Genomic DNA, 22,916 nt, shown 5'->3' with positions numbered 1-22,916 from the left:
CGTCTGTTTCCAGCTGATGATGGCCCGATTGACGCCATATTTATCTTTTTGAAGAAAAGAGCTACTTCGCATGTGACCTCAGTCTAAATGTGGGGCTCTCTTTACTGAAGTCTTCTCATGGAGTTTCATTTTTACTGGATGAAGTTCCAATGTGACTGACTTGTACTGGAGTTGAGTCACCAGAACTAGTGGAATCAGTCATGTGAGCTGAGAATGACCCACTTGATTCTTGTATCAGATAAGGAGATGCGATCGGCTGTTTGGATTAGAGTGAGATCCACCGTGTTGACTGGACCCATGAGCAGGATGTAATAAACCAGAAGCAACTTGTAACCAGTTATCATCTTCAACATAATCAACACTGTCGTTTAGTTCTTTTTTTGAACAATAGGTGCTTGTGTCCTAGCAATTTTTCATGGATTTGAACGAGGCACTGAAGCTGATGATTTTGGAGATGATTCCTTTGTGGCTCTATCACTACCAGAAGCTCCATTACTTTAAAATTTTCTTAAAACCAAAACCAAATTTTGGTATTCTACTCTGTTGCTCTGTGCTTCCATAATAAAATTATTACTAAAATAAGAAGACGTTTCAAAAATCCTCTTCTCTTAATACATAGGTCTACCTAAATCTGTGATTCTCATTCAGACAATGTTTATTGGCACAGGCCATATGCCATTAGACAACCACAAAAATGTTCAGTATTTGTTACTGTTATCTATAAATGAAAGGATATTTGTAATCTATAATTTTAACACTTGGCACATATTACAATTTACTAATAGTGTTCTATTATATGATATACATAATGCATTATATGGTAAAGTATGACTAATACTAGCAGGTGCTTCTTAGTATAGGTTACTATAGGTTGGCTACATTGACTGATGACTGAAAAGTTTCCAGAAGAGAGGATGTACTGAATAGATAATGGACTTGCAACATATTATAATTAATTAATGACTGAAAGTTAACAGGTCATTGAATGAGGGTTTGTGAAACTGTGATATAAATGAATTTACTAAAACTTTTCACTGTGGTTAGGCACTGATGCTTACTAATGTTATGCTATCCTAAGTCATTGTAGTAAGTATTGATGTTTATTCTAGGGGCTACTAATGATAGCTTTCCTAGGTCACTGTGGTAAGTACTGATGTTTACTACCCTATAACTTACTAATGGTAGCCATTCTGAATTACTGATATGAACTAGTCTTATTAACAGTAATTATTGGAATGTTGATTTCATTGTTATACGTATGGTTATACTGGTATATAGATAATACAGTGGTAGATGACAAATATGAAATATTAGAAACTAACACTGGAATGCAGTCATCTATATGATATAATATCCATTCATGCATTATAAAACTACATCCATAAAAGCATCATATATCATGTTTATATACCTCATCTGTTATTGATAAATTGTAGATCATGGTCTGTTGCCAAGTTCACTTATCACTAAATCATAAATCTATATATTTATCAGTTCATCAATCAGTGATCCATTTCACGTTACTCTCATGACTTAATCATACTAATTGATGTTAAATGAATGGATCTATGATTTGATATGCTTAAACTAGACATTATGTGGAACTAAACATCATTATATACACAATGTCTTATCAGACAACATTGTCTATTATCTTATCATGATTATTAAAATTACAATAAACAGTTTTAAAAGAATAAAACAATACTCCCTCAATATCTTATCATCATTGTATTGTTATTAAGATATTATCAAACTCATAATGGCACTAACCTTTGTAATAGAGAGACTGCTTAACCACCAATTGTTGGAGACGAAATTCTAACAGAAGTATTGCTTGTCTTACTTGGTCTGAATAAAGTATAAAGGCGTGGTAATGACGTAACAGATTTAGTCACATTCTCAGTATTTGATTTTGCAGTACTTGGTCTCGGCCATCACAGGACGTGACGCACATGGAGACGTGACGCAACCGGTTAATAAAAGTTGAATTCGTATGTAATAAATTATTAATAATATGTTTTATCTATATGACAGAACATATGGCGGTTCTAGCTATCTAAACTACCAACTAGATACTAGATACTAACTCTACTAATATTGTTTATTAAATAAGTTTGCCTTCGTCTTAGAATAAGACGAAGAGTTCCTCGTCGACGTTATCTGTAGTCCAGCAATGGAAACCTCCCCCAAAAGAATTAGCATGACGTATGGGACACCTATTAAAATAATGGCATGTAAATATATCAAAATAAACACTAGAAATTATGACATAAATACACTAAACAATTATAACTATTTAAACTTACCTTAATACACTCAATGCCAAGTTCTCAAACATCTTATGAGTTGGTATTTCCTCTTTTTCTACAAGTACTCTTGCTCTATCCAGCATGAGTACATTCATTGACAAACCATTTCGAAGACATCCATAAAGGCCATGAGTCTGATATGACAGGCAGAGGTGCAGTAACCATCTTCCAACCTATAATAATAAAGAAATATAAAGGATCAACACAATAAAAATCTACTGGTTGATTTAAACTAATACAGTTATACAGGTTATACAGGTTATACAGGTTGTACATGTAAAAATATAAACATACAATACTATTATGTAGTAGGAAATTGATGTTTTTCTATCTACATAAAACAGGAGTGTATTAGTAATAAAAAACAATATTATGCTTACTTTTAGACAAAAAAGGGTAGTTTGTAATTACAACTTGTATAACAAAATAATGGGTTGAATCAACCAATTAATTTACAATAGGCTAGATATATACCTGCTTTTTTTAAAACATTTCCAGTTGGTTGCATGGACGGTCTGGATTGGCAATCACTAAACCAGGTCCTATATGTTAAATGTGGCATCAATATGCATTGGATTAGGATCTTAAATGATAATATGTGAACTTTTATACTTTTCTCCCAGATGTCGCCTCATCCATTCGATACCCATATAATTAGTGACCTATATAAGGAATGCATTGTATATATAGATGATGAATAAAAAAGCACACCTGCTTCTTTGAACAAATATATCATGCCCAGCACGAATAAAGTCAGCTGCATCAAAGCATGGGCTCAAATTCTGTTGTCACAAACTTTCCCTGTGCAGGCCAATTATGTCGATCTTTCACATTCTGTATTGGATAATCCCATATCGTAAAGCTCATCACTCATCAGAGGTTTAGGAGCCAGCTGTCCACTTAGCTCCCTGACGAAAGTATTCTTAATCAATGGCCGATATGCTCTGTATTCAAAAAACCTAGATCGCCAAGCCATTGGTGCCCTCAATAAGCTCATCGCCAACAACTATCAGAAAATCACGAGCCATGGCAGCATACAAACCTGATGAGAGAAATCTGGGTGGGTATATACTTTGCTGTAATCTAAAGCTTCTGGACGACGTACAATCACTCCCTCATACTGCAAATATTGCACATCTCTTCCACTTCTTCAACAGCTTTCTTCAAATGTGCAACTGGGAAAGGTTTCCCACCATTTTTCTGGTAAAATTCCCACCACTTTTCATAAGTGTAGCCTTCACCTCAATAGTAAAAGGAGGTACATGTGCTCCCTCAATTCTGACACCGACTATGATTTCTTCTAGAGGGTCCCATTCATTGTGAGAACACACTGGAGACACAATTTCTTGTCTCTTCTTTTTGGTAGCTTTTCATATTATTTGATGGTTTCATTACTGCATGATAAGCTGTAGACTGACATCCTCTAATGGCAAGCTAAATCCCTTAATAATAACAAAACAATTCCATAAGTTCATTGCTACATTAACATCATAACCCTTAATCTGGAAGACTCTCGACCCTCGGCAACCACCACGAAATATTCTGACAAGTACCATTTTGAAGAAGGACTACAATGTGAAGTGTAAAGAACCAGTCAATCACTTTTACCATGCACTGAAGCAGCTGGACCTTTGCTAGCAGTTGCAGTTATGAATATTGATAATTCCTAGTGATGCATGTATATTTATTTATGCACACATCACACTGCAGGTTATTAGCTATGGTTATAAATACAACAGTACATGTAAGAGATTTCTCACATATTGACATATAATGAAGTGTGTCACTACTCACTTGGCAGCCAAAATTTGGACTACTCTCAGGATTATTAATTTTTATATATACTGTAAAACCCAGTATAGTAGTAAGTGTAACTTACCTTTCTTAGTTTTCATTGAGCACAAAAGACAAAAGAGGGGATAGATAGTGCAGGGAACACCTCTCAGTCAGAGGGGGATAACTTTAGTTTGTTCAATGGGTGGATATATAATGCCAACTATATTCATAATTATGTCTAGTCAGAAATATCTTTTAAAATGTGGTTTATAAGTAACAATTACCATCACATTTTAAAATGGCCACTAGTGACTACAGTATAAATCAGTAAGTCTAATGACTATGGTTTGATCTTTCATGATTTGACATAGTTAGGCAGTCAACTTAAAGCAAATATAATGATATAAAATAAATGCTTAAAAACTATTATTCATCTCACTCATGCTCTCTTCATCAATTGAATCAAAAACAAACATGGTCTGAGGGGGGGATGTTCAAATAATAAAAGTATTATTATATTTATTGGCAGTTAGCTTCAATTATTCTACTTTATTTGGTTATAACAAACAATTAATAATAATACTTTATATAAAAAGACCAAAATAGTATCAAAATTTAGCAATCATCACAAAAATAAGGATCATTTTCATTTGTAATTAAAAGCAAAAAAAGTTCATCCTCAGGTCTAATTTAATATCTAGAAGTATGAGTCCAATGTTCCACGGCGACGGCACATCACATCACAAGTCCAACAATGGAAACTGCCTCCCAGGAATAAGCTGATGTCCGAAAAGGTACCTGAAAAAGATAGGAGACAATAATGAAGTCAATTACTCCATATAAAACCAATTATGTAATCATATTAATTGAATCATAATATTATAGTAGGACATATTTTTGAATTGATCATCCCCCAAAATTAAAACTCATTCATAAAAGTTTTGTTACAATAAAGGTATTACACTGTAACATGTAAACTTACCTAAACGCATTCAATGCCAAGTTTTCTCAAAACATCTTATGCGTCGGTATCTCTCCTGTTCTCTACAATCACATCCCTCTTCTCATCCAACATAATAATATTCATGACAGGCCACCTTGAATGACATCCACAAAGGCCAGGAATCGGTTGTAGTTGGTTCAGCTTCTTCCACTACTTTTCCAGCCTAGAATATTATAATAATAGTGTGTGGCTGTTTACAATAAGATGCAGTGGACAACAAAGCTTGCCTCTTCCGCTAAACTTCAACGGTTGCAGCATGGTTCTCCAGTTATATATCTAATAATAACGTTCAAAAATATGTTCATGGGGGGGTTATCTGTAATCATTACTAGACTACAATTGATCAGTAAATAGGTAGTTAGTATAATCTTCCCATAGGAAATGCATGCATATGTGCATGGTAGTAACAATGACCAGTGCATGCTGAGGACAATTTGTACCAGGTAACTATCTTGTAATAAGGGAAATCTCAGCAAGCTTTTGTGTGCGTGTTTTGGTCAGTCACCATTTAGAAATATAACCGTAACACGAACACCAGGGTCCGAATCCAGACATTCCAAGGAGCGCAAAGGAGGATATAGTGCAATCAACACTTACAGATTCTCTTGTAGCCTCATATTAAATGTTCTATCGTTATAAATTTACAGCTGTATGTATTCAATGACAACTCTGGCATACATGCATTTCTAGATGCTTTAATGCATGACATCGTGTCTCATAAGCTGGCCATGATAAGTATTCCTTACATACCAGCACGATGAAAAACATATCAATTTGATGACAAGGTCTGTCAGGATTAATTACAGCAAGACCAGGACGAATGAGGACAAAGGTGCACATCAATGTGCATAGGATTTTGGTCCACAAAATGAAAGCACATGAATCCTATACTTGTCTCCAGATGACGCTTCATCACTCAATACCCATGTAATTGGTATACCTATTTAAAAGGAATACAGCAGAATTATGTTAAAATAACATACATGTCTTATATCATACTGACTTCTTTGCACAAAAAGATCTCGACCAGCTCTCATGAACTCTGGCCTGCATCAAAGCATGGCTCAAAACTCGTGTGTGACAATTTTCCCTGAGCAGCCAATTTTAAACGATCTTCTATGCTGCTTATGGGATAGTCCATATCATACATCTCGTCACTCATGTTTGGTTTTGGTGGCAGTTGTCCATTTGGCACCACGACGGAAAATAGTCTTTTTAATTATATTCGATAAAGCTCGGTATTCAAAGAACCTTGCCCTCCAGGCCATTGGTGATTCAAATGATCTCTTTCACCAATAACTAACAGTATATCACGAGGCATGGCAGCATACAAACCAGATGAAGAAAATCAGAGAGTTGTGTAAACTTTGCCAAAATCAACCCCCCCCCACCATGATCAGGTCGACGTACAATTACTCCTTCTTGTCGCAAAATATTACATAGCTCTTCTCCACTTCTTCAGTAGCTTTCTTTAGATGTGCTTCAGGAAAAGGGTTTCCCGCCATTCTCCTTGAAGAAGTCCCCATTTACTGTTAGTGGTAGCTTTAACTTCAATTGACAAATAAGGAAAGTGAGCGTTCTCAGGAGTTTCCAACAATGATTTTCTTCTAATGGGTCCCATTCATTATGTGCACACACAGGTGAAGAGGAACTGCCATTAGAGAAATAGCGATTAAGTCCTCTTGCAATATAGCCTTTGTTAAAAGCCTGTCCAAAATTTAGAAAAAATCATTAGCTTCAAATTTGTTTTTTCCTCTTTTGTCTGTGATTTATGCATAATTATTATATTTGTGGTTTCATTAGGTTATATTTTGTTGTTATTATAAACAACCACAACAATTTATACAACAGGACATGTTAATATTCTTGGTATTTCATAAAAAAACATTTAGCCTTGACACTTAGTTAACAACTAGTAATTTTGTGTGATAATGTTGACATTGAGATATAAACATCTACAAGTACTCTCTATCCTTTTGATAAGATGTTATCCTTATCTAGTCAGTCAGGTATCAATTATACGTCAAAGTCTCAAGTTGTTACATAATATTTTTTCATTTCAATTAAGTGCAAATATAATTATATGATTGTGATTACATAGTTATTAACTCATCCAACATTAAATTACACAACTGTTAAAGCACAATCATGTCGGTTAAACTATTGCCCACATCTATTATTTATAATTTGAAATAGAGATAGTAACACTAAAATTAATTATAATCCCTAAGAGATTGTAATCCCCAAGATGCTGTATCCCCAGGGAGCTATAATTACAATTTTAAATTCACTTAGTTGTGTAATCTCATCTTATTGGAATGTTACACACTCACTGTCCACTAATACTATAGTAATAAGCGTACTAATTGTACTATTTACATTTTAAATTTGATTAAGTAGAATAAGGCTAAGGTAATATAACTTAACATTACTTACAAGGACAGGAACTGTCAAGTTATAAATTACTTTCCATAAAGATTAATTATAACCAATAAAGACAAGTTTTAATATTATTCATTATCATGAATATCTCTATATATTGCACTAGTCACACGGTGACTTAGAGTTAAAAGCTATACACAAAGTCAACCATATTTTTGTTGATTACACACTACTTGCTAATGATCGATCATCAACATTAAGGTCAAGTGACATGACTTATACGTTTTGACCTTATTCTATGCATATTAACATTCTATACTGATAATTTATTGCAAGGCAATATGACTAAAACAGTCTGATCTCTTTTCTTTGGATCTTTATTCTAATAATTTGAGACTCCTAAGTACATGATATATCTACACTATGTATAGCTTTTCCAAAATCCACTTGTACATGTTAAAACTATGTCTATGACCGAACAATTAAGTCAAGTTATATGGTGCTGTGATAGTTGTTAAGTGGTTACAATATTTATTTATGATACCAATAACATATTGACAAGTACTCCATCTCAAAGGATGGTGATTTAGCAGTATTAAAAACCCAAACCCCTAATTACCTGAAATTAGCCAAAAGCTATACCATAACATTGCATTCTGTGTAGACTGAAGTCACTAAGTTGGTATAAATAGTCTATTTGATGATAAGCATTTACAAAGCTTTCAATTAATGTACAAATAAAACCATAAAATATTCGTATTAATCATGTCAATATAGTTATAGATATTATAGACAACTTGATTACAAAGGCACGTTGCAACATCTAAACGAGTTTATTTATTTCATACAGCTATCAACATGTATCATATTATTAATTATAGTACCTTTAGTTTAGTTGTATTCCTGCTTCTTGTTAACATCTTCGAAGCCCGTCGGAGTCGTTAACTGTAACGAGGGGGCGAGGTCTACCGGTGTGAACGGACAAATATGTCTAAACTAGTAGACATTCAACATTCATCTCCGCACATCAGAGGCGGTCCAACTCAGTCAAAGATGTTGGGGTAAGACAAAACGTTATTGACATTTATTAGGTATATAAGATATAATTCTCTGATTTGATTGTCAGCCTTGTTCTCAGACGTATTCCCTTTAGTCATCTGAAACGAGGCTACCCACATTATTGATCTTCTTCTTTTCTTTTTTTTCAAACAGTGACTTTAAGATTGCTCAAGGTGCTGTTGTGTGCTCAGAGGCTCAATTACAAGGTGATATCACAATAGGTAGGTTTCCACTTTCAACGTTAATACATTACATATTCAATTGTATGATATTGACTTGAGAAAGTGTTTATTTGAAGTATTGGATGAGGGGAGGGTCAGGTAAGGTTACTACTCACTCACTGGTTTACATGACATTTTCAGGTGGTAGGGGGGGGTACATGTGTTCATTGGGATGTTTATAATTAGTTGGTAATCTATCGTGTACTACAAATAGACATTAGCACCAAAAGGTAAAATGACATGTATCATCCTTCAACCAATTTTAACAACCATACCCCTCATAATCCCAGTATTAATAATACAATTATAAGTCCTACTAGATGTTGGCAATTTACATGTAGTATTATGCATGTACTACTTAATAGCCACTTTTTTTTCTTAAGACTTAATAACTATGTTTTCTTGATCATGTGACATTTGTTAAACTCTTACAGGTAGTCATACTGTGATACATCCTACTGCCTGCCAATTATTGCCGAGGGTGCCCCTATAATAATTGGAGATAATAATCTCATCATGAGAAAGCTGTCATCATAACAAGTATTTTTCATTCTATAATTGATTGCTCACGTCCTTCCTTCTATTTTATGCCAGAAAGAAAAGAGAGAAGAAGGGACGCCCCTAGTAATGGTGAAAGTAACTGTTTGAATTTGCATCACATTGTGAAACAAGCAAGTCAGTTGGTTCTGATAACACATTTGAAGCAAAATGTAAAATTGTTTACAAGAAACAAATTCCCATTTAATATATTGTTCTGATAATATCACTATTTTTCTTAATCATAAAAAATTATATCATATTCACTGGTAATTAATAGTTGGGATAATTTTAACATATCTTTTATTTCATAGGTTTTGTTGGTGACAAGGTGTCAGTAAGTGAACGGTGTGTCATTGGTGCTGGTTGTTCAGTTACTACCAATGAGACTCTTTCTCCAGGTACTATTATTACTGGAATGAATAATAGAAATGGATTAGACAATCTACAGTCCAGTATAATGCTTACTTGTATTTATAAAACATCATTATATGTAAAGTAGTCACTGTGGTAAATACTAATGCTCACTAGTCTAGAGCTTACTCATGGTAGATATTTAGATGACTATGGTAAGTATTTATGCTTACTAGTCTTGAACTTACTAATGATAGCTATTAGAGCTTGCTAATGGTAGTTATCCTAATTCACTGTGGTGAGTACTAATGTTCACTAGTCTAGAACTTATGGTAGATACCTAGATCATTATAGTCAATGCTAATCTATTAGTGGTCAGTATTGTTAATATCATATTCCCTTCTTATAATAGACTAGTAATCAACAACAATTAGAGTATTTAGCGAAACTACTGCCAAACTTTCATCGTCTAATTAAACCAGGACAATCACCAGTAACTACTTGAGATAGACAATGTAATAAATTCATCTCATTTTCTTGCATGTTAAATTTTATTACCAAAATCAAATTATGACAACAATGTCTTTGTAGTCCAAATTTTAAAAAAAATTGAATTAATATAATTATAAAATTTAATAGTCAATCAAGTTAATATCAAATTAATTTTAATCTCAAAATTAAGTTATATAAACTATATAGTAAAAAATTTAATATCTAATTTAAACTATGTAGTACAAAATTTAATCTCAAATTAAGTTAATGTAAGCGGGCAAATTTAATCTCAAATAAGTTATATAGTACCAAATTTTATTTCAAATAAAGTTACTATGCATAAAATAGCTATCCACACTTACTGAACACTGAAAGTATAGTTAAGTATCAAGCTGTGTTTTTCCTCTTCCAAAGAAGTTAGGCGATTGTTAAAAACTAAACAGGATAGCCGAGGCTCTGTTCCTCATACAGAGAAGTATCAGAAACTACAGTGGACTGAGCATGAAGTTGGAGGTGATGAGGTTGAAGAGCGTGATCTTTTAAAATCTGTTTTTTACTGGTCATACGAACAATACTAGAACCAGCTCTCTGAATGACCTATGGACATTGCTTTTAGCACGATTGACTCTAGTACGTAATTCTTTAATAAAGAATGCCTCTAATATTGGATGAATCATAGGATTAGTTAAATATGTAAGCCATCCCTATAATATAAGTCCAATCAGGTATATTGTCACCTCCGTTAAAATGACAGATATAAAAATAATAACAGTTGGTGTCCATGTAATAATGTTAGCAATAAACAATGCTCCAAAAACTTTCACAAGTTGTCGTTGTTGATGTTGTGATGGTGTATTATCTTCAATTTTTGAACTGAACGATTTTCGACGTACCATTTTACGTTTTAAAAACAATGATATAATTTTGTATGTCCATATATTCATGACCAATACATATTATAGGAATTAAGGACTCTATATAACAACTCCCATATAATATAGATTATTAATTGGAGACCAGCGTGGAGACAGAGACCAAAGTTGCGATTAAACTCCCACTCACCAAACCAAATGCTGGTGGAATGGAGAACAAAAGCACCATATACATACAAATATCACACTAGCAACTGCTAAATGAGGTTTACGATATTTCCGATATGTGAGAGGTTTGGAAAGAAGAATAAACGATCGATTGACAACATTGCAAGTAAATGAATTGAAAGAATAGTGAAGAGAATATAGAAAAATCCTTGAGTAGAACAAGCAATACATCGTCCTATGTCATTGTTTCCTATAAGGAATTCTCCTGCTGCAGCTGATACAATAGTAAATGGTACAACCATAACACAGAATAAGGATATCAGGATGGCTAGGAGAAGAGAAAGATGTTTGCTGGTTCTTTGAGGAGTTTTTACTTGAGTATGTATGTAATGACAATAAAGAGATTCCATCCTACTGCCACACAAAAGATTAGACTCTCAAAAAATGCAATAGCAGGACCACCTCGGACAACACTCTCTCTAAGAGACCAAAATTCTGTATCAGTAACAGCATCAGGATTGAGTATGACAGTTCTACAGTTAAATGTGTCATTAACTGATCCTGAACCAGAACCTGATTCCATCACTTCAGTTGTATTGGCAGCCATTCCTCTGTTGCAAATGCTGTCATTACAAATATTGTCATCATTACACACTGTCCAAACAATAGGAGGCCTTTCAATATAAACTCATATATGTACGACCTGATCTGTTCTAAGGACCCACTTCTGTCAAAATAATTTGTCACATGATGTTGTGAAAAAGGAACCACTGTCAAAACATCAAGTTTTGTATACATATACTTACTATCTATCTATCTAATCTATCTATATATACAAATATTCATTGGTAACTATGTATACAAACTGTTTTGAGGTGTTTTAACAGTGATTCCTTTTCACAAATCATGTATAACAAATGTTTTGACAGGTGGTCCCTTATGCAAATCATGTCACATATGTAGCATGATCCAAGTTACCATTTGATTGTGTCAATTTAACAAGTCTTATCAAAAATGGAGAGCATGTACCTTATTGAGTAAGAAACTTGTAGAATGGAGCGTGAGCAAAGCTTTGCACTTATCATTGCTGAAACCAAGTGGATATTAAGAGTATTGTAGTTATTTTTGGAGTCAAAGTTTCTCAGTACATAATTGATTTGTGTACAAGGATTTCAGTTTCCCACTTTGAGGTAATTAATACAAAAATATTGTATCCTAAATTAAATGTTCTTGGCAATTTTTTTCAGCAATAATTATAACTACAATCTACTAGTGTACTGATTTCAGTCACTCTCAGCATTAAGCAATGTAGTATGGCATGTTGTGATGTTTCACAGTAATATGAGAGTAACTCAATTGTATAAATTTTCTACAACTCCCTTTACTATAGACAGTAGTAACTTATCTACAACAATTACTACAAAATTACTGCAACAAATATATTATCAGTCACTACTTCATATATATAAATAATAGAAACAAAAAATAGCAATTTGCTTGACTTCATCTTTCTCATTCTTTTTATAACTTTAATTGTTTTAAAAAAGTAAAAATATTTCATTCCAATTTATAGTCAGCTGTCTACAATAAGTACAGTGTACCATAACATTTTTATACCACACTATCAAATGATTCTTCCTTTATAGAAGGATAAAGATTTGTTAGTTGATCACTGATAGACATTGCTGCTCAGAGATGGTGTATCAGGTGCAACAGTAGGACTGAGTGAAGTTGGAGCTGATGATGTTGATGGAATAAATCTTCTATTTAAATTAGGTGATTCATCAGGCAATTTAGGTATGTTTTTTCAATCTCTCTTGAGTGGTCATACGAACAATACTAGAGCTTGCTCCTACGAACTGACCTACGGACATTGCTTTTAGCACGATTGACTCTAGTACGTAATTCTTTAATAAAGAATGCCTCTAATATTGGATGAATCATAGGATTAGTTAAATATGTAAGCCATCCTATAATATAATTCCAATCAGGTATATTGTAACCTCCTGTTATAATGACAGATGTAAAAATAATAACATTGGTGTCCATGTAATAATGTTAGCAATAAACAATGCTCCAAGACTTTCACAAGTTGTCGTTGGTTGTTGTTGATGTGATATATCATCACTGTCTATTCCACCTTGGGCTACGTGATCTGATTGATTTTCGACGTACCAGTTTACGTTTTAAAAACACTGATATAATTTTGTATGTCCATATATTCATGACCAATAACAATATTATAGAGAATTAAGGACTTAATATAACAACTGCCATATAATATAGATTATTAATTGGAGACCAGCGTGGGAGACAGAGACCAAAGTTACGATTAAATTCCACTCACCAAAACCAATGCTGGTGGAATGGGAGAACAAAAAGCACCATTATACATACAAATATCACACACTAGCAACTGCTAAATGAGGTTTACGATATTTTCGATATGTGAGAGGTTTGGAAAGAAGAATAAAACGATCAATTGACAACATTGCAAGTAAATGAATTGAAAGAATAGTGAAGAGGATATAGAAAAATCCTTGAGTAGAACAAGCAATACATCGTCCTATGTCATTGTTCCCTATAAGGAATTCTCCTGCTGCAGCTGATACAATAGTAAATGGTACAACCAAAACACAGATAAGGATATCAGTGATGGCCAGTGAGAAGAGAAAAATGTTTGCTGGTTCTTTGAGGAGTTTGTATTTGAGTATGTATGTAATGACAATAAAGAGATTCCATCCTACTGCCACACAAAAGATTAGACTCTCAAAAAATGCAATAGCAGGACCACCTCGGACAACACTCTCTCTAAGAGACCAAAATTCTGTATCAGTACAGCATCAGATTGAGGTATGAAGTTCTACAGTTAAATGTCTCATTAACTGAGCCTGAACCAGAACTTGATTCCATTACTTCAGTGATTAGGAGAACAATCTAAATAAATTAAAAGTAACTGTTACTTAACATAATACAAACGTTTATGCTGGCTTCCATACCTTTGAAGTTGCTAAGAACAACTTGACAGATTACTAACTTAATTGATATTGATAACAATGACAAATGATATGATAAACTTCTATCATGGGAATCTATAAAGGAGGAGCATATAACGTGAAGAGGAAGCTCACTTGTAAGACTTCACAAGTTAATTTTTAAATGTTATATAACTAAATATATTATGAATATTTAATATTTACAGTTATGGATTTATTTTTAAAATTTATATGTATCTACTATCTAGTAACACCACCATCTCTGTAATATAGTAATGTCATTACCAAACTGGCTCTCATTTTTGTTAAAATATAATAAATATATTAATATCTTCAAATCATTTAGCTCTGTTCTGCTATGACTGAGAAATGCATAATGTATATTGAGATCTACAAAATTTATATCTACACAGAGGATCTCCTTTACTACTTGTAAGTGGACAAAAGTGGGATTATGTCACAATATGGTTTGTGTACATCATGTATATGATGTCTAGATAGAATTTACTGATTGTAACATTTTGTCCTATTCTACTATTCTACATCGATGTCTCTTAGATACTATGTGTTAAGTCTATTGTCAAATGTGGTCATATTCATTTTAGTGGCTATAAAGCATTCACGTAGACTTATGTCAGAGGCTGAAAAACTACTTGAAAAGTGGAGGACTTAAAGTCAAGACACATCCCCCCATTCTCTGCCACTGTATATAGCTTTTGAAACCACATAATAATAGATATATAGTGACTAATATTTGACATGGGCTTCCTATTTGTGATCCATCTTGCTTGGAGGAAAATGTACTTCTTTAGTTAGTTATACTGCTTCTATATATCTGAGGTATAAAAATCCATGATATGCTTGCAAACTGTCTGGGTTGTTATGGTTGGAAGTGTCTAGAATGTTGTATATATTCATAGAAGCCTTTGTTGTTTTTGCTGGCTTTTTCTTGTGAAGTGTGTGTTTGCAAACAATTGCATTTTTATATACTCAAACCTGTTTATAAAACAGATTTTTATATTATTAATTTAGCTAACTTCTAATAAAATTTTTAGGATTGACAGTTTACAAATATGTCAATTTGATTAATAATAAAATGTAAAGCCATGTGTGTAGTGTATATTTGCTTGAAATAAACAATATTATGGGAAGAAATTTCTGGTACAGGATAACGAAAGAGTACAAACATTCAGGGAATCAATTCAAAAATGAAAATGTCCATGATTAGTCCATTTCAATAGCAACCTCTGGATATGAATCATGACTTATGAACATCCTGATTATCAGGAATGTGTGCTGAATCATTGGTGTTCAAATTATCAGTGTTTGACAATATGTCTAATGATCAGGAGTGCGTGGTGCATCATTAGTTCAAATTGTCAGTGTTGGATGATATGTCTGAATGATCAGCTGGAGTGCGTGTTGAATCATTGGTGTTCAAATTAATCAGTGTTACTATTATTGAACGATGTTGTCTGAATGATCAGCTGGAGTGCGTGTTGAATCATTGGTGTTGAAATTGTCAGAGTTAATATTATTGGATGATGTGTCTGAAGAGACAGTATGAGAAGCAGAACTATTTTCAGCATCTCTTTCATTTGAGCTACAGTGAGTGTATTATTATGTGATGCTATATCATGTATCACATGTTGTTCATGGTGACCCATTAATCTCCATTGTTTCCAATTCAACAATTCTTGGTAGAAGTGAGAGTACATTAGGGTGAAGCTGTGAGGGAATTGTATCATTATGTGAAGGAATTTGTGGTGCTGAGTTTCTCCTCTCATTAGATGACGATCCTCTTGTGTTGCATTTGATAAAGAATGAATAGAGTTAATTCTGAATTGTCTTAAATTTTGATTATGTTGTGTAGTGGGATATGGCTGATAAAGAATTTGATTTTTTTCTGAAGTATTTATTTGTATCAGGAGATTCATATGGCAGTTCAATATTCTTGAAAACATCTTGTGTGGCCTTTCGAATAAGACTTTATACTGGCTCTGCGAATACTCTTCCTTGCTCTGCTAATTTCAAGACGTAGTTTCATAACAAAGAAAAGATTCCAGCATAGGATGAACCATGGGATTGTTAAGTAACAAAACCAACCTATTTAAAAATCCAATCCGGAATGTTCCTGACCTCTAGTTATGAAAACTACAATAAACATAACAACAATTGGACTCCATGAAACAATATATGCAAGAAACAAAGCACCAAATACTTTTACAAGCTGTCTCTGCTGTCGGTATATTTAGAGTCATCTTTTGCCTTTTCTTCTTGAGTGGCACGAAAAGAGCGTTGTCTTAAAAAATGCTTTTCAGGACCATAGAAACAATTTTCAAAGTCCATACATTTGTGAACGAGAGAATGACAATCAAAGTTAATACATTCACAACCAGCATTCCTGGGTGTAATAAGATTTCTTTGAGGTAACCATCGTGGTAAACAAAGGCCAAAGTTTCGGTTGAATTCCCATTGCCCAAAACCAAAAGCTGGTGGTTACTGATATAGCAAAACACATAAGGCAGCTGATGATAACAGCAAGAATGGAATGCCAGGGTCTACAGTAATTTTTTATAATTTAATGGACTGACCAAGTGCATACAACGATCAACTGATAACATCATAAGAAATACAGTGATAATGATGTTAAAAAAACGAAGAAGAAACCATCAACAAAACAAACTTTTGCATCGTGTGAATCGTTTCTCCCCCATTAAGAACTCTCCTGCAGCTGCTGCAACAATAGTAAATGGTACCACCATGAGACAGATAAGGATATCAGTGATGGCCAGTGAGAAGAGAAAAATGTTTTGCTGGTACTTTGAGAAGTTTTTTGTACTTGACTATATATGTAATGACAATAAAGAGATTCCACCCAAGTGCCCACAAAAAGATCAAACTCTCAAGAAATGCTATAGCAGGACCTCCTTGAGCGACACTCTCTAAGTGACCAATGTTCTCTATCAGTGGATTGCATGGACATCAGGGTTGAGGTCTGAAGTTTTGCAATTAAATGTCTCATTAACTGAGCCTGAACAAGAGCCTATCACAATAGACATCACCATTGCTAGTTTGTTACTTGAGATGACTTGAGTTCTGTACTGTTGAATGGTCTAGCTTTTATACCAAACTGAATTTTTGTTTACAGGAACTTTCAGACATGCTTTCTCCAGTAGAAACCTCTAATTGAATATTATCTCTCCCCTCACTTTTTCAAACAGCCAGGTGCATTAATAAAGGAAGTCCTTATTTAAATTCAATGACAACAATGTCTGCATTAACTATGCTTATTAATTAATTAATATTGTAAAAGATTTGAATAGGAACAACAAATATGGCAAGCATCAACAAGTATGTCCCACCTCATACCCAAAACATTTATTTTTAGACTTCAAAATTTAATTAATACACTAAACAGGACATCTCCTCAGGCATAAGTGTGTGTAGACAATACTATTAGTCTTTCCATTGACTTGTTGACTGTTAGTTCACCTGTTCATCTTTTGATCTATTGATTACTTTGATTTATGAATTAAAAACCCAAATGCAACACAAAAATGAATAAATAAGAAAACATATTTGTGATGACATATTAGAGATATATGCAAATAAGTCACCATATGAGGTTCTAAGAGCATAATACGAGATAACTTATCAAATGAAATACTATGGTATGTAAAATAATGATAAATAATGTCAGGACAAATCAACTTTAAAGACCTGGATTAACAAATAATAAAGTAAGGTAATTCTACTGCTAAACAAGAGTACTTTATACTAAATCTTCTTCATCATAAACAAATGTCTAAGTCTCATTCTTAGGATACCAGTTCCAGAATCAGTCCGCACAGACTCTGTACCACTTTGAACTGTACGATATATCTTTCAGATCAATTTCTTGGTGTGGTGTGCTAACAGATTCTATACTGACATCACTATGAATTTGCACTATCATTCGACGGAGGGTCCAGGAAACAGGAGAGACCGAGAGGGAGTATTCCGATCACCTGCATGATAAATAGTGCTCTCCCCGGGAGGGAAATGGCTAACATGTCTCCTTTTCTTCTCAATTATTGAAGGATTACTTCACTATCTGTCCTTGGCTTGTTCATCTACATTGGCAAATTTTACATGTTGTCGCTCAATTCAGATGTATCTAATTCAGTTGTTTCAACTTATTTTAGGTAGAGGAGATAGAGATGGCTGGAGTTCTGATATATTCATTGTGGGTGGATGGAGTTCTGGTGATGTTAAGGCTTTTGTAAGGGAGATGTTGGAGGAGCCGATTGTCGATTGGCAGAGATCTTAGGTGATTTTCCTAGGCTATTTGTTAAAGAAAGTTGTGCGAGATAAATGTATGGGTGAGTCAGGGACATCAGTTTGATGTACTGGAAAATGAAAGTGCGGTGTTCTTTTTTCTTAAAAAATTTCTTTTTGTGTTAGGTGTGTCCTCATCATCAGGCACATCGGGAATATTCTTGAATGATTCAAATGTTGCCATTTTAATCAAACTTCTGCTAGCTTTTCGAACTGATGTATCGAACATTTCTTTTTAGCACGATTGACTCTAGTACGTAATTCTTTATAAAGAATGACTCTAATATTGGATAATCATGTGGATTAGTTAAATATGTAAGCCATCCCTATAATATAAGTCCAATCAGGTATATTGTCACCTCCTGTTATACCGACAGATATAAAAATAATAAACAGTTGGTGTCCATGTAATAATGTTAGCAATAAACAATGCTCCAAAAACTTTTACAAGTTGTGTTTGGTTGTTTTTTTCATGTTTGGAGTCTTCAATGGCTATTTCTTTTTCGGTAAACTTAAAAGACTTTTGTCGTTTCAGATTTCTTTTTAAAAATCTTTTCACAACTTTATAAGTCCATATAAATGAGTAACGGCCAGGACAATAATAGGTATCAAAGCCTCAAGAATCACAAAAACTGTATAGTAAAAGTTACTGTTAGGTGTCCATCGTGGGAGACAGAGACCAAAGTTACGATTAAATTCCCACTCACCAAAACCAATGCAGGTGGAATAGTAAGTACAAAGCACAACACCCACACACACAGACTCCAAAAATAGCTAGCCATGCCCTACCATACCTTCTGTATCAGAGGATTAGAGAAGCATGCAAGCATGCAACGATCGATTGAACAAACATTGCAAGTAAATGCAATAAGTGAGACCATTGAGTGCTCGACCCTTGTGAAGAGGCTATAAAAAATCCTTGAGTAGAACAAGCAATACATCTCCTACGTCATTTGTTCCCTATAAGGAATTCTTCCTGTTGCAGCTGATACAATAGTAAATGGTACAACCAAAACACAGATAAGGATATCATAATGGCCCAGTGAGAAGAGAAAAAGTTTGCTGGTTCTTTTGAGGAGTTTGTACTTGATTATGTATGTAATGACAATAAAGAGATTCCATCCTACTGCCACAAAAAAGATTAGACTCTCAAAAAATGCAATGTAGCAGGACCACCTCGGATGACAAAAACTCTCTCTAAGAGACCAAAATTCTGTATCAGTAACAGCACGCAGGATTGAGGTATTGAAGTTCTAAAGTTTCTACAGCTAAATGTGTCATAACTGAGCCTGAACCAGAATTTTGACGCCATTATATTTATGGATTCTAAACAATACAATTTTGTTGACAAAGTATATTCAGATCCTACCAAAAAGAGAACACATGTTAGTGAAGACTTAGTAATCTTTTGTTGACATTACTACTAAATTGCATTTACAACAAGTGTTATACCACAGTGCAATCAGTCTATTGGCTTCTAGCTCTTAATAGCATAATTAACAGAATAGTCATAGTGGAGCTTGTGACAAAAGTATAATATAATTTCATAGACATGGTCGTTTCTTTTTTATGTTGCTTAAACAAAATGGCCAACATGATAAGACTTGTCTTGACCATACTGCTACTGCCAATAACAACACTTGACTATTTAGTAAAATTATATTCATACTACCTATATTCATGCTATATATTCATACAGGTGATGTCTAGACACACAAGTACATGCCCAGAGGTCCAAAGGGTCAACAGTGTATGCTGACATCATTTTAGATCACAAAGTATCCTGGTTATATAGAGGCTGTTATCAACTTTTTGCTTTGTGTTTTTGTAAATTCACGTTGTATACTTGGTTATAGAAGCATACAGAAAGTATTAGTCCCATAAACTCGAAGTAACTTAGTTAGATGTAATTATATTAAGCAATGAAATGTCAAGTATATTCTTTAATCTATTTATAGTTGTTATTTGCTAAAGAGAGTTATGTTACCAAATGGTTAGTTGTATTTATAAAATACTAATGGTATTTGTGTTTATTTGTATTAAACGTCAACAAAGAATGTAAACACACACATCGTTATACTAATGTCTTATGGATAGATAAGTCACTATAGTTCACAAATACTAAATGTAGAACTTGTGACCTTTAAAAACTGTTGAGTAGAAATCAGTCCTATAATGGAACATTGTAATTCTGGTTTTAGCTTTGAATTTCAATTTCAAATTTATTTTGTTAATTATATCAAGATTACTACGCATCACACGACCATCCATCCAAGACCATCCCTCAATTCACACAGAACTGAACAATAATCTTATTAAGAAACAAACAACAAAAGCCATACTTCAATGCAAGATAAAACAGATAGATGCCAATCAGGTTGCTTGGCAACCTCATTACTAGCTTAACAACCTAATGGTTTAGCTTATAAAAATTAATTTGGGAAAATATCTAGGTCAATAAAGATGAAACATTGTCCTGTTACCATTCAAAAGGTGTGAGTATAACACATATCCAATGGAGCTATAAAAGGTTATATTACATAATAAATTATAATAGTATCACTTAGTTACAACTTGGGAAAACATTAAGTCGCTAATTGGTTAGAAATTGGTTAGATAATCACACTTTATGCTGACAAAAAAACTTACAGGAATTAGGGAGACATTCGTTGTGAAAATTTTAATATTAGAACTCTAATAATATAGTTTAATTGACATATAAGAAAAGTTTATTTTTGATTAAAAGTGCAAAGTCGTAACATTAGTAATAACTACAGTCCATCATCAATTTATGTTTTTGAAGAGTTGGGTAGTATGGTAACAGCTGGAAATAGCTGGCTCTATTACATTAATGGTTTAAAATTAAAAATGTTGCTATAATAATTAACTAAAAAATCTCAAAGTAGCTTTATCATGTTATTAAGCGTAAGAGATGTTTTGAACAAGATAATATGTGTGGAAGACATTAATTGCTTGTCTGGTACAAGCACCACATCAATCAAGCTATATCAGTGGTTCTAATGATCCATTAAATCTTCATACTCCTAATACAGCCCCACCACCCCCCCCCCACCCCCACCCCCCCACACCCCCCCCCTAATTGTAGAAGACAAACCTACTTTAAACAATTTAATGGGAGTAGTGTGTAGGCAGCCTATTCCTATCCCGACCTATCTTTTGCTCAATATTGTCCTGCATACACACAGATCCACTGGACCCAAGCAGATATTTGAGAACTAAGCTTGTCGGTAATTGTACAGTTATTGTACATTTTAAGAAATAGAACTTCTATAAATAAATGTCTCCTAAAAACTTTGAACAATATAATAGATTACTAATAAATTCATGCAGTATACACAATACATAAACTACGATGTAAATCCATGCATCTATTATATATAACCTGTATTCTATTCCTGTTATACTCACGATTTTCCATCTCTGCATGTCCTACACGTACCTGAGCTTTCTTTCTTTCTCACGCTTTCTCAAAGACGAAGCTGTGAATGACAGCAGTTTAGAAGCGAGAACAAAAACTTAGACAACACCTCTGCAACTGCAATGAGCTGTCCCAACCCACTTAGTCTGTATCCAACTATGAATTCAGTTAAATAACTGATCACATGTGATAGAAAATGTGCTGACCTTAAGATTGAGGGTAGTCTTGGCTGTTGGAGTCCTACAAAGCTACTTGCAGCTGTCCTCATAAGTCATAAAATCATAATGGAAGTGTACAGACCTAAGAAGAATTTCTAAAGGAAAGAATAGAAGGTAACGAAAGCGAAATGTAAAGAAATATTGTTTTGAAAACCATATATAATACTTGTTTATTTCATGGTTTTTCGTTTAATGCAAGCTATTGGTTTGTCCAGTACAGCCCTTAGTTCCACATATTTTATTTCTTCCTATGTTTTACACTGTATAAGTACTTTGTACACACTTTATTTATCATTAACCACATACCATACCTCTTTTATAGAACGACAACAACCCATTGATATATTTGCAGAAGAGGTAGTCCTATGACCATGTATATGTGTATTGGCCTGCCATATATACAGTCCCATATATAACATAATATTGGCATACGTGTTACCATTTACAATACTCATTCTGGACCCACCACCCCATCAACAGCATATGTATTGAGTCTATTCCATGTGACTGTGATATCAGCTGACTCAGCTAATCAGGTGGATTGTGGTTTAATGCATTTGTATTATAACAACATGCTATTGAAGTAATGACATCTTGTGAACCATACCGTACTTGGTAGCTTTAACTACTGTGTTTACCTAACTGTATACTATCATCTGTATATATAGTTACTAACGTTCAGAGGTTGTGTTTAAAGAATGTGAATATTTGTGATTTAATTGCAGTAAGAGGATGCTGTTGAAGTACAACCTTTCCCACAACATCTG

General features: G+C 33.7%; 2 pseudogenes; both read right to left on the bottom strand.

Annotated features, from left to right (window-relative positions):
• Positions 1–194: 194 nt before the first annotated feature.
• On the bottom strand, positions 195–4,207 carry LOC121392661 (annotated as a pseudogene).
• A 616-nt stretch (positions 4,208–4,823) lies between these two features.
• On the bottom strand, positions 4,824–11,783 carry LOC121392660 (annotated as a pseudogene).
• Between the last annotated feature and the right edge of the window lie 11,133 nt (positions 11,784–22,916).

The sequence above is a fragment of the Gigantopelta aegis genome, unplaced genomic scaffold (genome assembly GCF_016097555.1).
Source record: "Gigantopelta aegis isolate Gae_Host unplaced genomic scaffold, Gae_host_genome ctg4258_pilon_pilon, whole genome shotgun sequence".
Lineage (NCBI taxonomy): Eukaryota > Metazoa > Mollusca > Gastropoda > Neomphalida > Peltospiridae > Gigantopelta > Gigantopelta aegis.
This window is presented reverse-complemented; position numbering and strand designations above follow the sequence as displayed.